The sequence below is a fragment of the Heptranchias perlo genome, unplaced genomic scaffold (assembly GCF_035084215.1).
Source record: "Heptranchias perlo isolate sHepPer1 unplaced genomic scaffold, sHepPer1.hap1 HAP1_SCAFFOLD_53, whole genome shotgun sequence".
Lineage (NCBI taxonomy): Eukaryota > Metazoa > Chordata > Chondrichthyes > Hexanchiformes > Hexanchidae > Heptranchias > Heptranchias perlo.
Window position 1 is genome coordinate 8,172,467 of NW_027139548.1, and position 6,224 is coordinate 8,178,690.

Sequence of the window (6,224 nt, forward strand, 5' to 3'; positions counted from 1 at the left end):
CTCTCTCTTTCTCTACCCCCAGTTTTACTCTCTCTCTCCCCCCAGTTTTACTTTCTCTTTACCCGCACTTTTTCTGTCTATTTCTCTCTCTCTCCCCCCCCACAGTGTTTCTCTCTCGCTCTCCCCCCAGTGTTTCTCTCTCTCTCCCACCAGTGTTTCTCTCTCTCAATCCCCAGTGTTTCTCTCTCTCTATCGTCAGTGTTTCTCTCTCTCTCCCCTAGTTTCTCTCTCTCTCTCCCCAGTGTTTCTCTCTCACTCCCCCCAGTGTTTCTCTCTCTCCCCCAGTGTTTCTCTCACTCTCCACCACCACCGAGTGCATCTCTCTCACCCCCTCGCTCCCCCCACTGTTTCTCTCTCTCTCCCCCAGTGTTTCTCTCTCTCTCTCCCCAGTGTTTCTCACTCTCCCCCCCCATTGTTTCTCTCTATCTCTCCCCAGTTTTACTCTCTCTCCCCGCCAATGTTTCTCTCTCTCTCCCCCAGTGTTTCTCTCTCTCTCCACCACTGTTTCTCTCTCTCTCCACCAGTGTTTCTCTCTCTCTCTATCCCCAAATGTTTCTCTCTCTCTCCCCCAGTGTTTCTCTCTCTCTACCGCCAGTGTTTCTCTCTCTCTATCCCCAGTCTTTCTCTCTCTCTATCGCCAGTGTTTCTCTCTCTCTCCCCCAGTGTTTCTCTATCTCTCTCCCCCCCAGTGTTTCTCGCCCTCTCCCCCCAGTGTTTCTCTCTCTCTCCCCCAGTGTTTCTCTCACACTCCACCACCACCGAGTGCTTGTCTCTCACTCCCTCTCTCCCCCCATTGTTTCTCTCTCTCTCTCCCCCAGTGTTTCTGTCTCCCTCCCCCCAGTGTTTCTCACTCTCTCCCCCATTGTTTCTCTCTATCTCTCCCCAGTGTTTCTCCCTCTCACCCCCCAGTGTTGCTCTCTCTCTCTCCCGCCAGTGTTGCTCTCTCTCTCCCCCCAGTTTTTCTCTCTCTCCACCACTGTTTCTCTCTCTCTCCCCCCAGTGTTTCTCTCTCTCTACCGCCAGTGTTTCTCTCTCTCAATCCCCAGTGTTTCTCTCTCTCTATCGCCAGTGTTTCTCTCTCTCTCCCCTAGTGTTTCTCTCTCTCTCTCCCCCCAGTTTCCCTCTCTCTCCCCCCATTGTATCTCTCTGTCTCTCCCAGTGTTTCTCTCTGTCTCCCCCCAGTGTTACTCTTTCTCTCTCCCCGCAGTGTTACTCTCTCTCTCCCTGCAGTGTTTTTCTCTCTCTCCCCACAAGTGTTTCTCCCTCTCTCCCCTGTGTTACTCTCTCTCTTCCCAGTGTTACTCTCTCTCCCCCCATTGTTTGTCTCTCTCCCCCCACTGTTTCTCTCTCTCTCCTCCCTCTGTTTCTCTCTCTCTCCCCCCAGTTTTTCTCTCTCTCCCTCCCCCAGTGTTTCTCTCTCTCTCCCCAGTTTTACTCTCTCTCCCCGCCAGTGTTTCTCTCTCACTCCCCCCAGTGTTTCTCTCTCTCCCCCAGTGTTTCTCTCACCCTCCACCACCACCGAGTGCGTCTCTCTCACTCCCTCGCTCCCCCCACTGTTTCTCTTTCTCTCTCCCCCAGTGTTTCTCTCTCTCTCCCCCCAGTGTTTCTCACTCTCTCCCCCCATTGTTTCTCTCTATCTCTCCCCAGTGTTACTCTCTCTCTCCCGCCAGTGTTTCTCTCTCTCTCCCCCCCAGTGTTTCTCTCTCTCTCCACCACTGTTTCTCTCTCTCTCCCCCAGTGTTTCACTCTCTCTCTATCCCCAAATGTTTCTCTCTCTCTCCCCCCAGTGTTTCTCTCTCTCTACCGCCAGTGTTTGTCTCACTCTATTCCCAGTGTTTCTCCATCTCTATCGCCAGTGTTTCTCACTCTCTCCCCCATTGTTTCTCTCTCTCTCTCCCGCAGTGTTTCTCTATCTCTCTCCCCCCCAGTGTTTCTTTCTCTCTCCCCCCAGTTTTTCTTTCTCTCTCCCCCCAGTGTTTCTCTCTCTTTCTCTACCCCCAGTTTTACTCTCTCTCTCCCCCCAGTTTTACTTTCTCTTTACCCGCACTTTTTCTGTCTATTTCTCTCTCTCTCCCCCCCCCCACAGTGTTTCTCTCTCGCTCTCCCCCCAGTGTTTCTCTCTCTCTCCCACCAGTGTTTCTCTCTCTCAATCCCCAGTGTTTCTCTCTCTCTATCGTCAGTGTTTCTCTCTCTCTCCCCTAGTTTCTCTCTCTCTCTCCCCAGTGTTTCTCTCTCACTCCCCCCAGTGTTTCTCTCTCTCCCCCAGTGTTTCTCTCACTCTCCACCACCACCGAGTGCATCTCTCTCACCCCCTCGCTCCCCCCACTGTTTCTCTCTCTCTCTCCCCCAGTGTTTCTCTCTCTCTCTCCCCAGTGTTTCTCACTCTCCCCCCCCATTGTTTCTCTCCATCTCTCCCCAGTTTTACTCTCTCTCCCCGCCAATGTTTCTCTCTCTCTCCCCCAGTGTTTCTCTCTCTCTCCACCACTGTTTCTCTCTCTCTCCCCCAGTGTTTCTCTCTCTCTACCGCCAGTGTTTCTCTCTCTCTATCCCCAGTCTTTCTCTCTCTCTATCGCCAGTGTTTCTCTCTCTCTCCCCCAGTGTTTCTCTATCTCTCTCCCCCCCAGTGTTTCTCGCCCTCTCCCCCCAGTGTTTCTCTCTCTCTCCCCCAGTGTTTCTCTCACACTCCACCACCACCGAGTGCTTGTCTCTCACTCCCTCTCTCCCCCCATTGTTTCTCTCTCTCTCTCCCCCAGTGTTTCTGTCTCCCTCCCCCCAGTGTTTCTCACTCTCTCCCCCATTGTTTCTCTCTATCTCTCCCCAGTGTTTCTCCCTCTCACCCCCCAGTGTTGCTCTCTCTCTCTCCCGCCAGTGTTGCTCTCTCTCTCCCCCCAGTTTTTCTCTCTCTCCACCACTGTTTCTCTCTCTCTCCCCCCAGTGTTTCTCTCTCTCTACCGCCAGTGTTTCTCTCTCTCAATCCCCAGTGTTTCTCTCTCTCTATCGCCAGTGTTTCTCTCTCTCTCCCCTAGTGTTTCTCTCTCTCTCTCCCCCCAGTTTCCCTCTCTCTCCCCCCATTGTATCTCTCTGTCTCTCCCAGTGTTTCTCTCTGTCTCCCCCCAGTGTTACTCTTTCTCTCTCCCCGCAGTGTTACTCTCTCTCTCCCTGCAGTGTTTTTCTCTCTCTCCCCACAAGTGTTTCTCCCTCTCTCCCCTGTGTTACTCTCTCTCTTCCCAGTGTTACTCTCTCTCCCCCCATTGTTTGTCTCTCTCCCCCCATTGTTTCTCTCTCTCTCCCCAGTGTTACTCTCTCTCTCCCCCCAGTGTTTGTCTCTCTCCCCCCACTGTTTCTCTCTCTCTCCTCCCTCTGTTTCTCTCTCTCTCCCCCCAGTTTTTCTCTCTCTCCCTCCCCCAGTGTTTCTCTCTCTCTCCCCAGTTTTACTCTCTCTCCCCGCCAGTGTTTCTCTCTCACTCCCCCCAGTGTTTCTCTCTCTCCCCCAGTGTTTCTCTCACCCTCCACCACCACCGAGTGCGTCTCTCTCACTCCCTCGCTCCCCCCACTGTTTCTCTCTCTCTCTCCCCCAGTGTTTCTCTCTCTCTCCCCCCAGTGTTTCTCACTCTCTCCCCCCATTGTTTCTCTCTATCTCCCCCCAGTGTTACTCTCTCTCTCCCGCCAGTGTCTCTCTCTCTCTCCCCCCAGTGTTTCTCTCTCTCTCCCCCAGTGTTTCACTCTCTCTCTATCCCCAAATGTTTCTCTCTCTCTCCCCCCAGTGTTTCTCTCTCTCTACCGCCAGTGTTTGTCTCACTCTATCCCCAGTGTTTCTCCATCTCTATCGCCAGTGTTTCTCTCTCTCTCCCCCACTGATTCTCTATCTCTCACCCCCCAGAGTTTCTCGCTCTCTCCCCCCAGTGTTTCTCTCCCTCTACCCCAGTGTTTCTCTCACACTCCACCACCACCGAGTGCTTGTCTCTCACTCCCTCTCCCCCCCCACTGTTTCTCTCTCTCTCTCCCCCAGTGTTTCTCACTCCCTCCCCGCAGTGTTTCTCACTCTCTCCCCCAATGTTTCTCTCTCTCTCTCCCCCAGTGTTTCTCTATCTCTCTCCCCCCAGTGTTTCTCTCTCTCTCCCCCCAGTTTTTCTTTCTCTCTCCCCCCAGTGTTTCTCTCTCTTTCTCTACCCCCAGTTTTACTCTCTCTCTCCCCCAGTTTTACTTTCTCTTTACCCGCACTTTTTCTGTCTATTTCTCTCCCTCTCCCCCCCCCCCCCACAGTGTTTCTCTCTCGCTCTCCCCCCAGTGTTTCTCTCTCTCTCCCACCAGTGTTTCTCTCTCTCAATCCCCAGTGTTTCTCTCTCTCTATCGCCAGTGTTTCTCTCTCTCTCCCCTAGTTTCTCTCTCTCTCTCCCCAGTGTTTCTCTCTCACTCCCCCCAGTGTTTCTCTCTCTCCCCCAGTGTTTCTCTCACTCTCCACCACCACCGAGTGCATCTCTCTCACCCCCTCGCTCCCCCCACTGTTTCTCTCTCTCTCTCCCCCAGTGTTTCTCTCTCTCTCTCCCCAGTGTTTCTCACTCTCCCCCCCATTGTTTCTCTCTATCTCTCCCCAGTTTTACTCTCTCTCCCCGCCAATGCTTCTCTCTCTCTCCCCCAGTGTTTCTCTCTCTCTCCACCACTGTTTCTCTCTCTCTCCACCAGTGTTTCTCTCTCTCTCTATCCCCAAATGTTTCTCTCTCTCTCCCCCAGTGTTTCTCTCTCTCTACCGCCAGTGTTTCTCTCTCTCTATCCCCAGTGTTTCTCTCTCTCTATCGCCAGTGTTTCTCTCTCTCTCCCCCAGTGTTTCTCTATCTCTCTCCCCCCCAGTGTTTCTCGCCCTCTCCCCCCAGTGTTTCTCTCTCTCTCCCCCAGTGTTTCTGTCTCCCTCCCCCCAGTGTTTCTCACTCTCTCCCCCATTGTTTCTCTCTATCTCTCCCCAGTGTTTCTCCCTCTCACCCCCCAGTGTTGCTCTCTCTCTCCCGCCAGTTTTGCTCTCTCTCTCCCCCCAGTTTTTCTCTCTCTCCACCACTGTTTCTCTCTCTCTCCCCCCAGTGTTTCTCTCTCTCTACCGCCAGTGTTTCTCTCTCTCAATCCCCAGTGTTTCTCTCTCTCTATCGCCAGTGTTTCTCTCTCTCTCCCCTAGTGTTTCTCTATCTCTCTCCCCCCAGTTTCCCTCTCTCTCCCCCATTGTATCTCTCTGTCTCTCCCAGTGTTTCTCTCTGTCTCCCCCCAGTGTTACTCTTTCTCTCTCCCCGCAGTGTTACTCTCTCTCTCCCTGCAGTGTTTTTCTCTCTCACCCCGCAAGTGTTTCTCTCTCTCTCCGCTGTGTTGCTCTCTCTCTCCCCAATGTTACTCTCTCTCTCCTCCCTGTGTTTCTCTCTCTCTCCTCCCAGTGTTTCTCTCTCTCTCTCCCCTAGTTTCTCTCTCTCTCTCCCCAGTGTTTCTCTCTCACTCCCTCCAGTGCTTCTCTCTCTCTCACCAGTGTTACTCTCTCCCCCCATTGTTTGTCTCTCTCCCCCCATTGTTTCTCTCTCTCTCCCCAGTGTTAGTCTCTCTCTCACCACAGTGTTTGTCTCTCTCCCCCCGGTGTTTATCTCTCTCTCCTCCCTGTGTTTCTCCCTCTCACCCCCCAGTTTTTTTTCTCTCTCTCCCCAGTGTTAGTCTCTCTCTCACCACAGTGTTTGTCTCTCTCCCCCCGGTGTTTCTCTCTCTCTCCTCCCTGTGTTTCTCCCTCTCTCCCCCCAGTTTTTTTTCTCTCTCTCCCCCCAGTGTTTCTCTCTCTCTCTCCCCACTGTTTCTCACTCTCTCCCCCCATTGTTTCTCTCTATCTCTCCCCAGTGTTTCTCCCTCTCACCCCCCAGTGTTTCTCTCTCTCTCCCGCCAGTGTTTATCTCTCTACCCCCAATGTTTCTCTCTCTCTCCACCAATCTTTCTCTCTCTCTCTCCCAGTGTTTCTCTCTCTCTCCCCCAATGTTTCTCTCTCTCTCCCCCAGTGTTTCTCTCTCTCTACCGCCAGTATTTCTCTCTCTCTATCCCCAGTGTTTCTCTCTCTCTATCCCCCCAGAGTTTCTCTCTCTCTCCCCCCAGTGTATCTCTCTGTCTCCCTCAGTGTTTTTCTCTGTCTCCCCCCAGTGTTATTCTTTCTCTCTCCCCGCAGTGTTACTCTCACACTCCACCACCACCGAGTGCTTGTCTCTCACTCC